The sequence below is a fragment of the Mycteria americana genome, chromosome 11 (assembly GCF_035582795.1).
Source record: "Mycteria americana isolate JAX WOST 10 ecotype Jacksonville Zoo and Gardens chromosome 11, USCA_MyAme_1.0, whole genome shotgun sequence".
Taxonomy (NCBI): Eukaryota; Metazoa; Chordata; class Aves; order Ciconiiformes; family Ciconiidae; genus Mycteria; species Mycteria americana.
In genome coordinates, this window is record NC_134375.1 from 1,334,107 (window position 1) to 1,354,384 (window position 20,278).

General features: G+C 41.1%; 1 protein-coding gene across 5 annotated transcripts in view; it reads left to right on the forward strand.

The window, feature by feature from the left end:
• Positions 1-20,278, forward strand: part of FGD3 (FYVE, RhoGEF and PH domain containing 3) — a 113,459-nt gene that overhangs the window by 36,966 nt on the left and 56,215 nt on the right. Inside the window, exon 1 of one of the 5 annotated variants that reach the window (XM_075514087.1) lies at positions 16,368-16,493. The exons of the other annotated variants lie outside the window; for them this stretch is intronic. The gene's annotated coding sequence lies outside the window, so the exon portion shown is untranslated. Of the gene's footprint in view, positions 1-16,367; positions 16,494-20,278 lie in introns of those variants that run through there. 5 annotated transcript variants of the gene reach the window in all.

The window sequence follows — 20,278 nt, forward strand, 5'->3', positions numbered from 1 at the left end:
CGAAACGCCGCTGTAGCAAAAAAGCGGCCATGTTTCTGAAAGGGTAAAGTTCGGTTTTGGAAATAGGTTTATTTCATGCCTTTAGTGCTAGAATTTGTAAATTGTCATTCAGTGAAAATAACTCTCGGTAATTAATTTTTTTTTCTTATTACTGGACTTGGTGTTTCTCATTAGTTTCTTGTCTGCTTCAGGAGAGGATTATCTGTATTTTGGAATGGATTGGTTTTTTGCTTGGCATTGTTGAGAATTGCTCAAACTACACTATTATCAATGTTCATAGGAAATGGAGAACAACTTTAGTATAGGTGTAAACCCTGAGTAGCCCCCATACCCCCTGCACTCATGATTAGAAAGGTAACTAAAATGTCAAGGAAAGACAGGCAAACTTTTCCATTAATACGGTATTTTCTCCTGGTTTCTTTTATTACCAGGGAAATGGAATTACATGCTTTTTTAAACTTTAAGGGAAAAAGAGGTAACATACACTTTGCTGTATACACTGTAACTTTCATGTCTTCCTACTTTCATAATTTTGTTTGGCAGTGATTGTTAGCATGGGTAGATCAAGGCAGAGGCATTGCTGGTTAGATTAAATGGTGGCGTCTTTGCAATTGAGAGAGACAAAATGTTCACAAAATTCAAATGTAGCTGTATCTAGTGCTCTTGAAACAAAGAGCTTTGAGAGAATATCTGTAACCTTGAGTTGGAAGATTGTTCTGTCTTTTACATGAAAATAAGTCATTTATACCATATGCATCTTCTGAGCAGCAGTCTCTTGTGCCTGTTCTGAGCAGGGTAACCTGATGGCAGTATTTCATTAACTTTTTTTCTATTACTATTTTAAAAAAGTAGAAATAGAATCTGACAATCTGGCACCCTGAGGTACTCGGCTGACAGCTAAATTATCTAACCGATACATACTAATTTATTCCTGTGCTTGTCCCATGTTGTGTGCCCAAAGTACAGCAACTTGGACGAATGTTCGTTTTTATGTTGAGGTAGGGTGAGAGAAGACGTCAAAGTAGGGAAAATCCCGAGTTTTTTTCTTTTTCCCTATGTACTTGGAAACCGACTAAAGAGCTCTCTCAAATAGTATGTGAATCTGTTTATTAAATTAACATGAAATGGGTTTATTTCTAAGCCACTTAATTAAATCTGGGGGGCCACGCAAGTCTTTCAGGCTACGCATTTGCTGCCAGTTTGAAGCATGCCCAGAGAGAACAGATGAAGTCTGGGGGGTCAGGCAGCCATGTGGTATGCTGGGTGGTTTGGGTCAGAGTGCTAGCAGGTAAGTGGTGGGGAGAAAGTTGTCTTGACCTTAAAGAAAAAAAAAAATTGAAAAAGGTCAGAAGAAAAACATTTAAGAAAATGAAGCTGTGTCTATCAGGAACTTTCTACAGGCACATTTTCTGCTTAAAACAGTGGTGTCCAACATTGGTTTACCTGTTGGCTCAGTTACCGAATGGAGCAAATAGAGGAAAAACAGTATAACATGCTCTCTTTGTTGACTTCAGCTTAATTTAAAAAAAATTTTTTTACTACATCATGTTGTCTCTATGGTGTTGCTTGATGTTTTAAGGAATTCTTCAGAATAACTGATTGAGAGCCTACATTTAAAGTGGCTAATGGTTCCATCCTTGCATAATTTGTATTGTGTTTATGGATCAAAACCCACCAGTCAGATGGACAAAAAGATAGTTGTGCTGTGCAAACTAAGAGTCATCCTGCTGAAAGCAATGGCAGCTGCCCTCCTACCCCTGCTCCCATGATCTACGGCGTGTGCCCATATGATGTCTGTGGAGCTCAGCTGAGGAAAGCAGAGAAAAGGAAAGTGAGGACCAAGAACGCAAGTTTAACATGTCACCGACTTACCAACATGGTGTTAATGGCTTCAGCAATAAAGCAAAAAGAAGACATTAAATTTACTGGTGGGAGAATGATTCCTCTGATAGGTATGGACAGATCCATTGCTACATGTAAAGTAGCCCCCTATAATACTGTAAATCATAATTAGGGGAAAAAATAGAAGCGTATTTAATATGTGAAATGCAGCAGGTATGACCATCTATTCTCTTTAATGTAGAGGAAGTTTGCCTCAGCAAAAGGAGTATCTTGGACAGGACCTGCAGTCGCTGAAATGTTTTTCCACCAGCAGGGCTAGCTAGTAGTTATTACAAGGCTACTGGCTGCAAATGGCATGATTGCGTTAGCCCAAAACGGGTTCTGTGCTGCCAGATCTGCCAAGTTTATGGGTTAAAATTTTGACGAGGGAAGTCAAACCAGAGGAAGAATTCAGATGTATCTTTTGGAGAGATGAGTTAAAAATACTTTTGCCACAGGTTTACTTGTAAATAATAATGAGAAATAGACTGATATGAGTGAATGGACTAAAGATAGCCACCTAAGGATACCAGACTTCATATGTTTTCATTAAGCCCTGGACGATCCAGCTCCCTTCGTAATGAGTTTTCCACCTAAGTACTTACTGTTTCTCAATACGGCTATGCGTAATGTAGGCAATTGGGTTTTGCAAATCAGTACTGTTGTTTCATGCAAAGATAAAATATATTGCTTTCTTGTTTACCATTCACTGATCATACCATTATTAATACTTTCTTTGGTGGTATAGATTACATTCCTTTCAAGCTTGGTAATTACATCGTCTTCAATGTGCAGTAAAATTTAAGCCATTGTCCCCATGTGAGGACTGTCTGCTGATGAATAGCTGCATTCTCTGATACTCAAACTCGCTCCAATTCATCTGTGAAGAATTGGATTTTGGATGTTAATTATCCAGACAAATCAGCAATTGGTTTAAAGCATTGTTAAGGACAAAGCGAAGAATAAATAGCTTCTGCAAAATATGGAATTGTGAATGGTACTGATACTATCTGCTATAATTTGTCTGTCTACCTTTGAAAGCACTGTGCAGAAAGATGAGCTTAGCTTTTTGAGATGATTACCCGTAGTGAATATGAATACTAGCCTATTTCTTCCTTGATGTTAAAAGACAAAAGAAAAACTCGTCATGTGCTTCTGTAAAAATAAACAAACAAAAACAAGCTAATTAAAACTTGGCCTTAATCTCGCAGTCCTTTTCAAAAGTGTCATTGATTTCAGTATTTCTGTTCATGGTTTTGTGCTATACAAGTAGTGCTGGCAACGTGGGGAATGGGTGCTCAGAACTGTGCATAAACTGCGTGTTGGAACAAGTTTGGGAATTGATTTATGTCAGATTTGGGGGATGGTTCTGTATATATATGTGTGCACATACAGTAAGCTACAGTAACAATAGCAATGAATCCAGCACACAGATTTATTCTGATTGTGAGCAAGGAGGTGAATGCACATATAAAATACATTCTTGACCTTATAAATGCAACGTTGTGCTGCTTTGTAGCTAATGAATGCATTCTTGCTTGAGACACATTTTCTAACATAATAACAACTTCAAAAGTTTGTTCATCTAGGAAATGCATGTGAATGGTTGTGTGACACATGCAAGATCTTTAAACCAATTTTACTGTTACCCTTTATGTTTAATAGACAAAGATTAGGGCCTGAATGATTTAGGAGTACCTTTCTACCAAACCACCTTGCTACCCATGTTGTCTTGCTTAATCTGATCTGCTCCCTTATCCAAGTACCTACAAAGTAAACTGGATTTAGAAATAGCGAAGTGTTGATTCTCTTTTGGTTGTGGATGAGTGCTGCTAGTGGGAGTTTTATTTTTGCTTAATGAGACTTCCCTCCGTTAAGTTCTCAAAAGAGATTCTTATTTTTATTGGAAAACAGAACATTTGAAAAATCTCCAGGAATGATTTCCACCCATCTCCCCCCCCCCCCCATTTTAACCTCTTGAATCAAGTGAGAAAAGAGGATTAAATGCGGCTTCTGCAGTGCGAGATACAGGATCCTTTTGTGCTCTTAGATGTTGGATCTGTTCTCAGGTAGCCTGAAAATGTTAATTTAATTGAACTGGCCTTTGATACGCTCCTATTGAAGTCTGGGGGGTTGGGGTTTTTTTTTCTTTTCTGTTCTTTTTCATTTGGCCTAAATTAAGGAACACGCTAAACCAAAATAAGAATTTCAGCCGTTTAAGAATCCAGGAATGCAACTGTTTGTGATCAAATTACGGCAGAACAGTAAGTTTACCATCTGTCAGCTCAGGTCCTCAGTGGTTAACGTGGGAGCTCTTAGCTTGCCCCAGTTTTGAGATAAAATGTGTCAGTTTGAGGTTTCTTGTTGTCTATGATCAGACAGGCAATGATGGCAGGTCTTCTGAGGAGACAGTAATTTGCTAAGCTGCAGTAATGGGGTGCCGAGTTAATCGGAGCTATGTCGGTGCTGCCTCCTTCCTGCCTGGAGTCGGCATCAGAGGGGGAAGGCAGGCAGTTGTTTTTCTTGGTGTTAAATGCTTACAGGCATTTCTTACCATTGCTTGCCGACTTCTGGAGCGCTTATTGCTTATATCTATCTTACGATGGATATGCAAATAAGCAAATTAAAGCAATATAAGCAAATTAAAATACTAATTTCTACAGTCATCTTGCAAGGGAAAATAAAAGCCATCAAGGAAGGTTAAACAGGAACAGAGTGTTTCATGTTGTTGCTGGTTCTTACCTACTTGTGCCCTTCTGTTAGTCACAGGGTGACCTTCCCTCTCCCCCATTTGATACCCTGTTATAACTCACAGTTATTACTGTTTGACACTGTGGCTGTCGTTGTAGTGTCTGAGTGTTTCCAATGCATCATCTTCTTATTCCAGAGAGTTCCCAACTTTGTGGTCTCCTTCCTTCCTCAAACAAGGAAAAATTAGACATGAGGGAAAACGTTGACCTTCAATTCAAGCTAGAATAAATTTCTAGACCTCTTCACTCCAAATTCTCCCTGCCATTACTACTGACCCCAGATCGCAGGGAGGACCACATGGCCAAGTGCTCTCTCTGTGGATCCGTTCTTCCCTCCCCAGCACAGCCCGAGCTCTTTAAGTGTTGCACAATGAGTCAGACAAGGTAGGAATAAGAGTCCTGACTCTGTCCTCTGTGCTTGCTGCAGCAAACGTGCCGAAGGGATGGGTTGCAATGTGTACGTGGTGTGTTTGGGCTTGCTCAAAAAGGCTTATGCAAGTTCTGCTCATACGGCTTTGCTCTATCCTAGTAGATTTTGATTCCCAAGGGCAGGGCTTTCTAGTCTTTTATCTGTCTATAAAATGTCATTGAACATCTATGGTGTGGTGTAAATAATAATGGTAATGATGGTCTTGCAATGTGGTGTATTTCCCTGGGGAGAACGGAGACTCCTGCCCCACCGTTCCCGGTCCCTGATGTCCAGATGGTGGTGACTCTTAATAGACTGTTTGCATCCTCTTTGAACACCAAAACGGCCTGATTTGGCAGCCTTTGCCACTTCATATGCAGTCATTATGAATCCTGCAATCTGCCTTTCAGGTGATTTTTTTTTAATGTTTAAAAACTGTCTTTTTTTTTCAAATGCCAAAGCCCAGTAATTTTAATTTAACATTATTGTCTGTATTTCCAACAGATTGCTGAGTAGATTGGAATTTTATGCTTTTAGATGTAATTACGATTTAAGTTGTACATTCAAAGAAACTAATGCATTGTTATGACCCCTGCTTTTCTATTTGTAATTCTGAAAATGTTTTGAAATAAAATATATCTTACTGTATAGAAGAATGAGGAACGCCAGCATATAATACAGTTTAGAATGTGTGATAAATTTAATTTGAGTTGATATGAAAAAGTTTATATAATTTTCATGGCTAGAATGAATTATTTTATTTAACTGTAATCTAACCATTGTAATTCCATCATTGAATGAGATCAGTGAACTGAAATATTTGGGGAACACTCTGGTTGGGTCACTTATTTTGAAAACTGCACATACTTTGTGTATGCTATGCACTCTGGTATTCAAATATTATTTAATGTTTTTAGATGACATGTACAGAATTCTAAGATTACTAAAACCTGTATTGCGTATCCACTAAATTAAACTTGTCAATGCAAAAAGAACCAACGATTAACACACTTAATGCTTGTTGCACTTAAGCCAGTCACGCTTTTCTTTTATCAAATGCATCTCCTTGTTTCAGGAGATGGAAGATCAATGTAGTATTTCTCTGCTGTACATACTGCACTCTATGCCTTTCTCAACATAAACCTGTTGCAAGGCACGTTGCCTTTTTGTGCATATGAGAATCCAAAACTGGCTGCTTTGAGGGGAGGAAGAAGTTTCTGTTCAGTCAAAGAATGGTTTTCCTAGGTACCTGGTTAGGAAAATAAGGCTGTAGAAGTTGCATTCCTGTATCTAGCCAGGCGGAGAAGTTGCGCCATGGTGAGAAAGAAGAAATCAGCTCTGATCTGTGACCAGAAAAATCAGAGAGATTAACTAGAATTTTTTCCATTTGTCTCTAGTCTTATTCTGGTTGTTTTGTCAGCAACCATGCATCTTGCAGTGAACAAAATATAGCATTCTTCCTGATCATTAGTGCAAATGAGCTTTTAAATTAAAAACCACCTCTAAGCTATTATTTTGCTTGACGGTGACAGTTTTTCCTCTGCCACAGTCCATAATAAAACCTGGCCAGAGTTTTTCCATTTTGAGAGCACAGCTTCACCTAAGGGAACCTAGAGATCGCGGTTGGTCACTCTGGAGTTTGTTCCTGAGCAGCACAGCGTCGCGATGGCCCTGCCTGAGTGAGTAACAAAGCTGGGCTGCGTACACTAGCAGTGCCTTGGCTTAACCCTAGAAATGGGCTGTGGCTTCAGTCTTCCTCTTTGAGTTTCTCCAGAGAGCTGTCACTCCCTAACAAGGGAGGTGGGAAGACATGGCTAACGCAGACTTTGCATATGTTTATGAATGCCAGATTTGCATATGGGGGGGTGAAGCCTAAGCCCTGAGCATCTCCTAATTAGCCCCAGTTTATTTATGAGAAGGATAACATGGCTTAAGGTGCCTTCTGAGCACTAACTTTGGTGACAATCATCATGTATTTTGGGGGGAGGTTGCTCATCATATGCAAAAGCAGACCCCTAGTGCCACAGGTCAGTGGTGGGTAAGCGACTGTGCGGCGAGTCCATGTCAACATGTCAATCACTTGCGAAGTGGAGCAATGTGGGCTGGAGCAAGCATAAGGGCATAATCAGGCTTTATTGCAATTCATGTAGGCATATGCTTTGTCTTTTTTTTTTTTTTTTTTTTTTTTGAAGGGCTTTGGAGGGCTTGCAGTGTTTGCTGACACTGAGCAGTGTACTGCCAAGGAAGCAGAAAGTGTCCTAGGGAATTTGGAGATGTACTAGTATTACTATTTTATTGTTTGTTGATTGATGCTAACTCACATGCTCACTTTAGGTGTAAAGATACTGCTCTATAAAGGTGTCTCATTCATGTCCTTGTGATGTGACGTTTGCAGCAGTTAAGGCTAGCTGAAGCCAATATATGATAATATATCTGAAAAAACCCAAACCAAACCAGAAATCATTTATCCATAACCCATTCTAAGGAACTGATAAAACTGTGATGATATAAATAAATTACACTTCCACTGTCAATGACTGTAAGAGCTCAGAATTATAAATTCATTACAAGAGTCATTCATTATCTGACATAATCTTGTAATGCTCTTCTTTTTAGTTTTTCTTCTACTATGAAAATTCTTTTAATTTGTCTTAATAGCTTCTAAATTTCTGTAGTCACTTTTGTTCTTAAATCCCTCCACTATTTCCAGTCATCCTTTTCCCTTAATAATGCAGCTTTGCCAGCGAGCATACATTGTATGCATTGAGTATTCTCCATCAATAAAAGGACAGTATGGAATAATGATGCAGAAATTTCATGAAAACCAGTAATTATTGAAACAGTGACTGCCATACAGTAAATGCCATTTTATGCAATAGAATTTTAAACACAAATATTCAGATATGTCCTGTACAAGTAACATGGTTTATAATTATCCTTATTAGCTATACCTTTATATTTGAAAATGCTAGTTGCTAGTTGCATTTCATGTAATGATAGACCAATCTCTTTCTTAGTTTATTTCGGGATTGAAAGCTATCACCTAAACAAGACAAAAAGTATACTGTTTTCAAGGTATTAATTTGAATACGTATTTTGGGTTAATGATCTATTCTGAAATTGTTACGTGTTTATGGTCATCTTGAGCTTCAGATTTCTTCAAAATTTCTTTCAAACCGTTACTGGTAGAGTTGTAATCCAATTTTGAGATGAAGTATGATATGTTTTGTCTTTAGAATGAAGATTTAGCAGTCAGTCACAATGATTTTATTGTTTGTGATTTATAACTGTTGTCCCAAATAATTGCCTAGGTGCTTACAAAATGTCCTTGTTTTCACATCTTGTAGTTACTGATTTGATGAAAGTACAATTATAGATAACAGGAGAGATGAAATGGTTGCTACAGATACAATAAATTAACTGGAGTTTTGTGGGGAAAACTAATAATAGTTCTTTTTACTGCAGCTTTTTTGTGTAGTCTGCGTTACAGGCCTTTGAGCTGGTGTTACTTTCTTTGGAGCTTGCCAGGCTGACATAAATACAAAGGATGCTTTATACTATCCTGTGTCCGCTCTGGGGTCCAAAATACTGGAGCTGGTTCAGTGGTTTTTCAGTCTCTTCCAATGTATTTATCCGTGCGTTGTTTCTGTGGAACACCTTTAACCTTTCCAGGTTCTTTTTCTTGCTCTTGCTTTAGTCCTTAGAGACTGTGGATCACAGAGTAAAGAAGCATTGATCTAGGCTAAGAAGATGTTAGTGCGAGGGAAACAATGCTTTGCTCTCAGTTCCTCCATCTGGAAAGTGCAGAAAATGCTTGCGTATCCCCTTGGAGTCAGAAGCAACATGGAGTTTGACATCAGGAGCACGCAGTGTAAAGCACCTGTGGAATAACCGGGTGGACTTGTATCTGCTGCACGAGTCTCTCTGGTGGAAGCAGCGTGCAGAGCCTGAGGCTGCGTAGGTGGTGGTAAGGATTGTGTCTTCTAGTTAGCTGAGAAACCAGTACAGTGTAGCATGGACCTTTGGTCATCGTTGTAGGCTGCCCAAAGTCTCTAAAAAGTGGTATCTAGGCACTTGGTGGCTGGACGTCTCTGAGGCTTCCGCTGCACTGGCTTTGCAGTAGCCTTGTGGGATTGCTTTGTTTGAAGTACAGGCATGAGGAAGCAGCACAGAACTAAGGATGCTTTTGCTTTTAGCGTCTCAGTGCTGTACAGGCTTTTAAAGGCTTCTCTAAACTGCAGTTACTGTTGTGGGCCCATGTGGTGCTCGATCTTCCAATATGCAGCAGAGAGTACCACAGTGACCTGTTTGCTCCTTTCCAGTTCCTGCCCATGTTCAACCTCATCAGACAGAAATAAATTGTTTTCTTCTGACTCCTTTTCTCAATAAAGTGCTGCTTTATTGAGAAAGAACGATTTACATTGTTCTTTCATTACATTTGTTTTAAATAGGAAAAAAAAAGTTCTTTTATTATTATAGATGTCATACCATTATATGTGTGTCCATCCTTGGAGACAGTCAAACCAGGTCCTGAGCAACCTGCTCTGTGTGACCCTGCTTTGAGCAGAGGGGTTGGACTGGACAATCTCCAGAAGCCCCTTCCAGCCTCCAAGGTGCTGCGGCTTGGTCATTTTCTGCAAAGGCAGTAAACTTCAAGTAGGGAGTTGCCAAGCAGCACTAAGCGCTGAAATATGTTCTCCTTTAATGGTTATCGTGAACTACTAGAAGTACACTCCTGTGAAATTGTCCTGTATTTTGCAATGTGCAGCTCTGCTACCAGAGTAGTGTATCAGTGTAAAAATACTCATTGTGCTTTTCAATAGTGAAGTTGAATTTTCTTAACTTCTGCAGTATGGAGTGACAGCACATCGTGGTAACACAGAAACGCTAGTCCTCCCCTGCAAAGCTCAGTTCCATAGCAAAAAATCTGAGCTCAGTTTTACCTATTTTTGTTTAGTACCTAAATAGACTTTTAAATGAGTAGAGGCTAATTACTGGTTTACTAAAACTAATAAAACAATTCAAGATTAAAAAAGAAAGCCAGTTGGTTGGGACACTGTTGGAGATGCATTATATTGTCATTAAATCTTAAGCGAAGGATAATTTTCACTCTCCTTATTGGTTATATGAGAGTTTACTCATTGTGATGTGTGCCATTAAGAAGATTCACAAGCACATCAACTGAGCAGTGTGAGAGTGTCTTGCATGGTGCTTTTGTCATTAGCAAAAAAATTTAATAAGCTTCTAGTAAAAGGAGAAATGAAGCACATGAAGCCTTTTTTCTTGACAGTTTTAAATGAAGGCTGGAATCTTGCTTATAGGGACTAGCACCTGGCTGTTTCTAGCCTTTGTGTAGAATAGTCTTTTAAATCAATGGAAGGTGGGCAGTGTAATGCTCCCCGCCCCCCCCCTTCCCACCATATAAACAATTCTGGGAATTGCAGATCTGCCGTCTTCTTCTTTGTTCTTGGGAGAGAATCCCCAAGACACTAAATCACCCAGATGCAGGTAATCTGAAAGGAACAAATTGAAATGGCTTTGGCTGGCATAATTTGTTTGCGTCTAACCGGTATAAAATCTCTTCAGGTTTTTACAGTAGTGGATTGCGCTGGTGTTGTGATTCCTGTGTTAAAGTGGTACAGATGTGAAGTCCCAGGAGTGTTATTAGTTTGAAATATGTTCTTTGATTTGCATAATCAGTGTAATTATAAACCAGGACTCTCTCATCATAATGAAAAACCTGTTACCTGTCAAGGGAAAAAGAAAAAAAAGAAAGAAAGAAAAAAAAAAAGGAAGATCTGTGCTCATCTAAGAGGAAAGTCTCAAGAACGCTGAATAACGGTTCTGCCTGCATCCCTTCATCAGGGATCCAGCATGTGCATCTTCCCAGAGGAGAGGCTGTGTTACAGTCATCTGGCATAGGTGAGGGCTCTGATGTTGTCAGACAGACAACATGATAGCTTTAACTTAGGAAATCCGTGGTGAAAATGCATTTATAGTTGCAGCTACATACTGTACTTCACCCTTGATGGCCTTTCAGATGATATCTGAGGACACTGTATATAGGAATCAAAGACAGTGTTGTATGGCATGTTTCCTTCTGGGGGACCAAGGGTGGTCCCTGGGTAAGCATCCTCATGTAGTGCAAGAAACATCCAGGCTAAATCTGGAGACCACAGCTAAACTGAGTTAATAACCAGAAAAGATGGGATGAGAAGCCAGTTTGAAGTGTGAAGAGGAAGAGGGAGGGAAAGCTAGGTTGAAACACTGCTGCTCTGCTGCAGGACCCTGCAGTCGTGGTATGTGGGACTCAACCTGTGAGTCAGAGCCCCTTCTTGTCACCTTCTAGAATGAGAAGTATGATGGTAAAATTATGGTGAGAAATGCTTGTCTATCAATAAGATTTCTTTATAGAGTGTTCTAGTCTGTGTGAAGTGCTTACCTTAATTTTTTTTCTCCAGGTATATTATCTGGCCAGTACTATATAGTACACTAAATGTTTTTGTAATAAGAAATCAGGAATAAATTAGGACGAGAGGAGTGTTATCTTCCATCTTCAATGAATCTTTTTGCAAAAGAGAAAAACAAAGCAAAACAAGGTTTTCTGAATTAATGAATTCTGGGTTTCATTATAATTGTAATGAAATATATGAATGAAAATCCAGTTATCCCTCCCTCTTCTAAATTAGGCACCTCCAACAACTTAAGCTGGACTTTTGATATCTGGACGTTGCCTGCTGCAGGAATTAAGTCTGAAATCCAGTGCTGAAGTTAAACAAGTTGCTTTGCACTTCAGAATGCAAAAATAAGACAAGGCTTGTACGCACCAAGGAGATGAGTCTGGCTGCTCTTCTCTTCTTGCCTATCTTGCTGTTGTAGAAGAACGGCGTTCCACGGCGGCCTTGCTTGATGGCCGCATCTCCTGATGTGTGCTGCGAGCAGTGCTACTGGCAGGGCTTTTGTCACCTGCGATGTCACGCTGGCTGGCATCTGCCCCAGGCTGCTTCTCCTTTACTTTGTCACTCTTTATGCCTCAGTCTTTATACGTCATTTAACGTGCTTTCCTTATTAGATGGAAGAGTCTCAGGGTTTTTTTCCTTCTGCCTTTGATCTTGGTGTCACAGAAAGTTACTGTGCTTATTATTTTAGCCTAGAGTAAATCAATTATGCCATTTGGGGAGGAAAGTCAGCTAAACGCTTCCTTCAGAAGAATGATGTTTTCATAGCCTGTCCAGTTTACTTTGTTAAATCATAAAAGTTCATAAGTGTGCCTTCCAGTTGTGGACATTTGATGTTCAGTATCCCCCAATTTTTACTCTCTCTATGTCTATAGGAAAAGCAGGCTGAGTGTAAATTTTGGGAAAACTATAGCTAAATTCAGGAATTGATTTACCTGTGAATAGTCTCCAACACTAGAGTGAGACATTAAACATGGTTTTTTTAAATTGAAAATCTATTTCCTGCATCCCTTGCATGAATGTCACTTGAGGCTGAAATTATATTGTCAAAGTTTGGGACCAGACCTGGTAAGATGTGTCCAAGTTCTGAGATGTGATAGAAAAGCTATTGCACTGAGAAGGTTACTGGCAGCCGCCTTTGTCGGAGACAGCTGGGGAGATGAAAGCTAAGGGCAGACTGATATTCTCTGGAGCAGTACAAAATACAAGCAAAATAAGAAAAAATTACTTTGGTACAGGTTTGTCACAAAATAGCAAGAAAGAGCTTGAGAGTTGCCACTTAGCTAACGCAGGGAAGCACACATTTTAACATTGGCATTGGTCAGGTCATTGTCTGTGTAGTTCGTTATCGTAGGTCAGATAGCAGCATTACGGACGCAGGAACAGAAATCGGAGCTAGAAATTAAAATATTTGAATTAAGCCACAAGAGAGAATACATGTGACTACTTAAAAAAAGCCCCAAACCCCCAAAAAATCCATCAGCTCCCACCTAAACTCCAGCAGAGCTGAAATTAAATTCACTTACAAGTTTATTAGCCAAGAAATAATTACATGTGGAGTTTTCCACTCTTGGGATTTGCATCCATCCAGTGCTTGGATAACGGTGGTGCATGGTTAGGAGCTGCTTCCCCGCGACCCCTTGTCCTCTGAACGAGATGGGGTGAGGCTGGGAGGTGTCCCCGGGGTGTGAGCCTGGAAGAGTCGGGTGCCTTGCTGCGGAGAGGTTTCGGTACGACCCTGACGTTTGGGGCTGACTCTTGTGGCTGAAGAAGAGGTCGGGGCTGTGCAGCGTGGCCAGCCATGTCCTCAGTGTCTATGCGGGTTAACAGAGGGCTCTGTTTGGTTTAAAAAGACAAAAGCCTTTTTTTTTCACGTCACTGATAACCTCAGGAGGCGAAGGTAAGCAATTGCTGACTACGATACCACATCCTGTTTCATACGGGAAAAGAAAACATTTTTGTTTCGGGGTTTTAATATGCCTGTTGTTAATCCTGAGGGGGAACGTATTCTGTGGTGCTTTACTTTGCTTTCTTTCTTATTTTCCTTTTAACTGAGCGTATTTTTATTCTGTTTAAGACTGTTCTCAGTATCGTTTTTCTGGTCACTGCTTCCACTCCTGCAGCCCCCTTGGAATGCCAGGGTCAGGAGCTGGTCCTTGCTCCCTTTCAGCTGCTGTTTTTTTCCCTTTGCCTCATTTTTGGCAAGAATTGGCTTGGCAGCCTGCTAGAAAATAGTAATAAAATAATAAATACCACTTTTTTGCTAGGGAAAAATGACCTTCCATACAGTTAATGCTAGATTCTGCCTTTTTGTCCTGGAAAGTAGTTTAAATTTTCTGTGTTGGTGGCAAGTGGAGTTGATCCTGTATTACATGTCGGCAGATATTGTCATTCCCACTTTGGTGGGAATGTGGAATACCTGAACAGTCTTTCAAAGAGTCCTTGCTTTGTGTCGCCTGTGGATGGTGTGGTGGCCAGTTGTATTCGGGGCAACATAAAAAGCCTAAAACTAGGAGTGCCTGCTTAGTTTTTTTCCTTGCCCCAGTGTGGGGTTGTGTGTAATGACTTTCTAGCAGCAGGATTTCTAAGAAGTGCTTGTGTTTCTGCCTTTTCTTTACCTTGTCACGTAATAAGTATAAAGATCTCAGCAGGAGTTTGGTTTACACACCTATGTTGAGTAGTGCTGTACTACAGAATTACATGTGAAGCTCCTCATTTCTATCGCTCAGAGATCTTCTCCTGACTGTTGTACATTACATAAATATATAAAAATTATATACATACATCTAAATGTAGAGCAAACACTTAAGAATCACTTCTATAGCCAATTTTTAATAGCGGTTTGCCAGCTAACCATGTCTAAGGGAGAAGCCCTAGTGACCAAGCTGCACCCAGCAATCCTGGGAGGTAAGAGAGCCCGTGCTGACACCTGCAGTCCTGCCTTCTGTGTTAAACTAACAATACCAGCAGTGTTTCTTCCTGGACAAATGTGGGTCTGGGGTGTGAGGTTTTTTTAATTGACATGCAGGATAGAAAATTTCTATTTTCAACCCTGTACAGGCAGCATTGAGTGGGACAAGAAGCCTGCTTTCGCGTTGTGAGGGGAGGTCTGATGTAGGTCTGTTGAAAAGCTGATTCTTTAAATGAAATTAAATCAGATTAAAAGACTCATTGAAATTCTGTGATGATTTCTTTAAAGAAGTTGTGGAGGAATCCCTGGCTGCATGTGAAATGTCCCAGAGGCAGAGGAGGGTTCGAGTGGCATTGCACAGGCACCTGGATTAGATGCTGTTCTGGATGGGGCAATAAAAACAAGATTGTAATGAGAGACACGGAGATTGCACTGAAATGAGCTTGTAAAAACAGAGAAGCTCTAGAAAGAGTTATAAATCAACAGTGAAATCTCAGCTCCCTCTAAAGACAGTAGGGAAATAGTCAGCAGTCAGACAAATACCCTTAATTTCAATGAAAGCTGTGTAGCTACCTCCATTTGCAGCTCTCCAGCATGAGCATGCGGTACAGCTGTACTTGGGGAGCTCACTGCTAGGAGCGATACTCAACAGAGCGACAGGCCTTTGGGACAGGTTTCGAGAAGAGCAGAAAAAGTCAGAGCTGAAAACTGATTTCTCAAGAATATGTCGGTTGTGATTCAGATGATGAGAGGCGTAATGTGTGTACCCGTGCCGGTAAAGCATCGCCTTGAATTATTTGGGTTAGTGTGCAGGAATTCGCTTTAAAAGAATCTGATGGGGTTAAAGGTGGGAAATCTCAATGAAAGTTTATGGAAAATACTATGACAGTGATGCTCCGTAGTGACCCTCAGGACACTATACAAATGTCTGCTAAAGGAAGCGTCCTCACCTAAGGCATTTAAAAGTAGTCAGAATAGGACAAAAGTACATCAAATCCCAAATCCTAGCAGTACAGGTCTGGGGAATCGACTGGTCCTTCTTGTGCTTTATATGCACAAATTTGTTTATTTTAGCTATTTGATTCTTTCTGTGAAAAATCCTCGGTTTTTTCTGGATATATTTCTGTGCTGTTGTAAGTGTGTTAAACTGAATTTACCAAATTTCTTGCAGCCCCCCTCACGCTAAACAGTTTGGTGTGGTTTACAGGCTTTGTGTTTTTCTTGTAAGGACAGAAACTAGCAGCCCTTCTGCCACTCCCCAGGGACGGTGCTTGCCCTAAAGTGAAGTGTTTCATTTGAAAAAGATAAATTTTATATTTTACTTCTTCCTTTATTATTTTGCAAGGTAGGATTCTGCTGAGAGAGCAGGAGGAGGGGAAGAAGGAGCATTGAAAATTTTCAGGACTCTTGATGGAAATCTTTCAACCAGCTTCATCCCATGCCTGCTGAATTACATTTATTGTCACTTCTGTGGGCTGTTTCATAGCAGACTTAGCACCTTTTCCTTCAGAAAGCTCTTTAGACACCCCAATTGAACCCTTTTGGGAAGACTACATGTGGTTGCACTTGGGCTCTTCATTTCCCAGAGGAGCTGTGAAGCAGTCTGAGAGTTTGAGTGCTGAGAACTGGGATTTTTTTTGTTTCCGTGGCATGTCACTGCTGTTACTGACCGTTCTTGCGTTAATATTGAACTGTATCTAAGCTGAAAGCCTTTTGAAGAGATCTAGCTTTCTCTTCTTTTCTACTTTAGAAAGATTCAGGCTTCTAAACCATCCGCATACTATGTATTGTGTTTCAGACGCGTCTGAAACTTAAAACCAAAGAGTCTTTTTCTGCAGACTCGCAGCAATCTCCTGTAACTTCTGCTTAGTAAAGCTCCTCCACTCGCGTTTGCCACATTTGTATTCTTTGAGTCACCTAACCGCACTGATGGTAGGAAGTGGGATGGGGGAGGTCAGTTCCTGTGAGCATGGCATTTTAAGCCATGAAATGAGAGCTGCAGCAGGAGCTGGTCTCCCTTATTTTTGGTTGTCCTATAGCTTGAGCAAATAAGAAAAAATGTGGAGGTCTCTGCTCGAACACAAGTAAGTGATATACATCTCTTGTGATACAGAATTGCAATCCATGCCAGATTCTTGCTTGCTTTCAAACATAATCTTTTCTTGATTGTATCTTGTTTCTGAAAGCCTATGGTGGAAACTTTGCTGTCACTCTTTTTACTGAAGTTGACATTTTGGAATGCCAGAGAAATAGATGTTGTGTGAAATAACTGTTGTCAGTGTTGTTGAGCTGGGTTTGATAGAAGGGCATGCGTACAGCCCCAGCACACACTGCTTTACACCCCTGCTAGGGGGTCCTATGGGCCATGGGCAGGAGGAGGAGGTGAGTTCTTAAGTGGCTTTGAGGAAAATGCTGAAGCTAATGAAGCAGTGTAAGAGGGAAAAGAAGGTGTGCCTGGTGGCAGGGTGGGAAAGGCTTTGCTCCCTCCTGCTCAGCAGGTCTGGTGTAGGGCAACATGTGAAACTGGAGAGATGAGGAAAAACACAGGCTCCGGAGCTGTCGGTCGTGGACCACTCTGAGGATGGTGGTGTATGCTTTGTAATTGACTGTAACAAGCAGGATAACGTTGTGCCATTACTAGAGCTGACACCGTGAGATAAATTTCATTGTAGTGCATTGCAGGTAAGACTGTCGACACTGGGTTTTCCAGCAGTGTAGTGAGTGCTGTAGCTTCTTTAAAGAAGTCCTTGCCCAGCTGTGTCTGTAACACAGCCTGAGCATGAAGGACAGAGTATTATTCCACTCGCCGGATTCCTGCTGACACAAGGAAGACCTAATCGGCACCTTTTAATTTGTGTCAGAGTTCCTCTTAGCAGGGTTTTATTTTATTCAGATACATACGTTAGCTCTGCCCTTGAAGCCCTTTGCTTTCTAGCAGTAGGTTTCTGTCTTAAAAGCAGCCTCCCATCCTTGAAAGGCTTTTACTAAGGAGGAAGGGATGAAGAGAGAGAGAATTTCACTGTCAGTGACAGCGTTAGGGAATGCCCAAGTGGATGTTTCAGCTGAAAACACAGGGATGCTTGACCTGGGCATAATGAAAACCTGTTAGCAGAGGTTAGAGGGACATGGCACATGCTCAGTTTGTAGCCAAACTTTGGGAAGAGCCAAGATGTCTGTTAAGATGGCTAGGCAAGGAATAGCTTTCAAAATAGCTCTACGTGTTAACAGCTGAGGGGTTTGTTGTTGTTACTTTTAAATCTGGTCAGTTCTGGGCACATGCTTAGTTGTCCAGACTCCTGTTAGCTGCAAAAATGTCTTTCACCATTAAATAGATTCTAGTTCATTTATCTTTGTGTATTTTCCTGCAGACAGGATTTTAATCAGGTTGGTTATGGTTGCTAATCTATTTGATGTGCATGATGTGTGTTACAAAACAGCATTAGAAATGGAGGCACCACTACTAGGTGCATTTCTGGATGCAACAGCCAGTTTCCATCTGCAATAGTTTCATTTTTAGATGCTTGAAGTATGATTAGAGAATTATAATGTCTTCCCATGTTTAGAGTTGGACCTGATGGGTCACATTACACTGAGTTGCCTTTTGGAGCTGTTGACTTCACTTACGTTGCAGAGAGCCTAAATCAGCAAAGAATTAGGAAACTGGAAGCTTCCAGAGCTTGTTAAACTTGAGGGCAACAGCAGTGGGTGATAGCAGTGACGGCAGGAGTAGGAAAGCCCTTCCGCTGGTCACTAAGACCGTTTTCTCTTCCCTCAAGATGGCAGGGACGGTCCCTGGAGGAGCAGTGGGAGCTCTGCGGCTGGGGCTGTGCCGCCCGCGGGGCAGCGGGAGCCCTGGGGAGAGCCTCCCCTCTCCTGGGGGTCCCAGGCTGGGGCATGGCAGAGGGCTTGACAATTGCCCCTGGGCAAGCCTCCCTTGAGCAGGCATTCCAGTTATGCTGTTAAAGTCATGTTCATCATTCTGGATGGATGGAGAAACCCCCTAATGGTATTAATTCTGGGTGAAAGCAAACTAAAAGAGTAAATATACCTTTCCAGTGTGTCTAGTCTGTAGACCGTTTTTCTGTTAGTCCGGTGTTTATCATCCCTTTTACTCCTTGCGCACTCTCCCTGCCTCGTGTGGGGGTGCAGGAGGTGGGCTAGCCTGATGAGGTTTAGGCTTTCTTCATTTCAGATGAATACTGCAAAAATCTCTTCCTCTGAAAGAGGGCTGGGTGAGAAGTCCTTCTATCGGATCGGCAAACGTAGGATGTGCCAAACCAGTAGCTTGTCATAACATTTCTGTTTCTTGCTGCTGTCTATCACAGGCCTCCAGGATATTTTTAATTTTAAACTGGGATTATTTTTGAATGCTGCTACCTGGGGACTACGTGCCAAGCACAAGATCTGAATCTGGCGTGTGTGCTGGGAGAAAAGCCTGCGACCTGAAGTTCAGCCGCTTGGGTTCAACTGGTCTCTTTACTACTATGCTCAGTGGAGCACCCAAAATCCTTATATTTTATCTTGGTCTAATAGAAAAATATATCATAGCCTTCAAGTTTGTGATAGTGTCTAAGAGAAATTTTTCAAAAATACAGGCTTTCTTCTGGGTACAAACAGCTTGGTGAGGATAAGGGGAGATACTTGAGAAATTTCTCTGTGCCATGAAGGAGTTTCCTGGTGGCATTGAATTGTGTCAGAAAGAGTGAAGTTATTTTTCCATTTTAGTGAAAATACAAATTGTACATTATCTTTGGCATTTTCAGAAGTTTCGTTTAAGTTTTACATCAGGAGGAGCCTTAAATATATATTATTTTATTAATATAATACAAAAAATTGTCTCTGGAAAGCATCATCTTTGTCCCTTTCTGCTTGGATTGGTTTTGAACAGAGAAATTGTAAGCAGCATTGTTCATGTGAGTAGAAATACGAATAAGCCATGAACTACTTGAGCTTAAACACTGGGCATAGCAAAGCTGAGTTTTACAGCAGAGTTTTATACGTTTGGAAGTGCATGCTCGGGTTTTTAGAGCTCTGCCTGTTGTGCCTGCTTGGGAGGCGCAGGCACGCTCCACGTCCAGACAGGCTGTAACTTTCTGCCCGGAGCTGTCGCAGGTAGCCAGGGATCAGATGTGAAGTCAGTGTCAGTCAGGCTCTCTGGGAATAACAGTTTATTACTAGTAGCCTTTTATAAGGTTTGGACACAAATAACCATTTTTTGTCAATTTGCACATACCCATACACTTCCCAAGTGCTTCCATGGCAGTTACGGCTAATCCAGTCTAGGGAGGGTTTGCACAATCCAACGCTGGACCGGAGAACAAAGAGGAGGTGGTTTCTGCATTGGGTCCTGCAGGTTTGGTGGATGCGGGAGGGCAGGCGATGGGGGGGCCCGTCACCCACTCCCACTTCTGGAAGTGTCTGGCAGAACTGCGGACATCTTGGGGGGGGGCTACCTGGGCTACGCCTGGATCTTATTTATGTTGTCCCTCTCATTTTCCATTCCGAGGAGCACCCTGGAGCACGCTTGGCAGACAGTGGGTTTTACTTTCAGAGAATTCCATGTGAAATAATCCAGTAAATCTTGTTTTCACAGATCATTTTATAGCACTTGGAAAAAAAATATGTAACGAAAGTGGATTTTTGTCTTGTGTGCAAAAAAGCAGCCCTTAGGGGCCACATCAGAGATAAAGAGAGAACCATCTTGGCTTAAATTAAATAAAAAAGAATGAAAGACACTTCTGTGGCTTCACCCATGCATATTTTTCTTGATTTAGTGCCAGCATTACAATTGGTGTTTAAGGCACTTCTGGCTTTCCAAGTTCCTCGTCTTTCTAACTACTTATCAATTTTAGTTTCTGCTTTGTGCCCA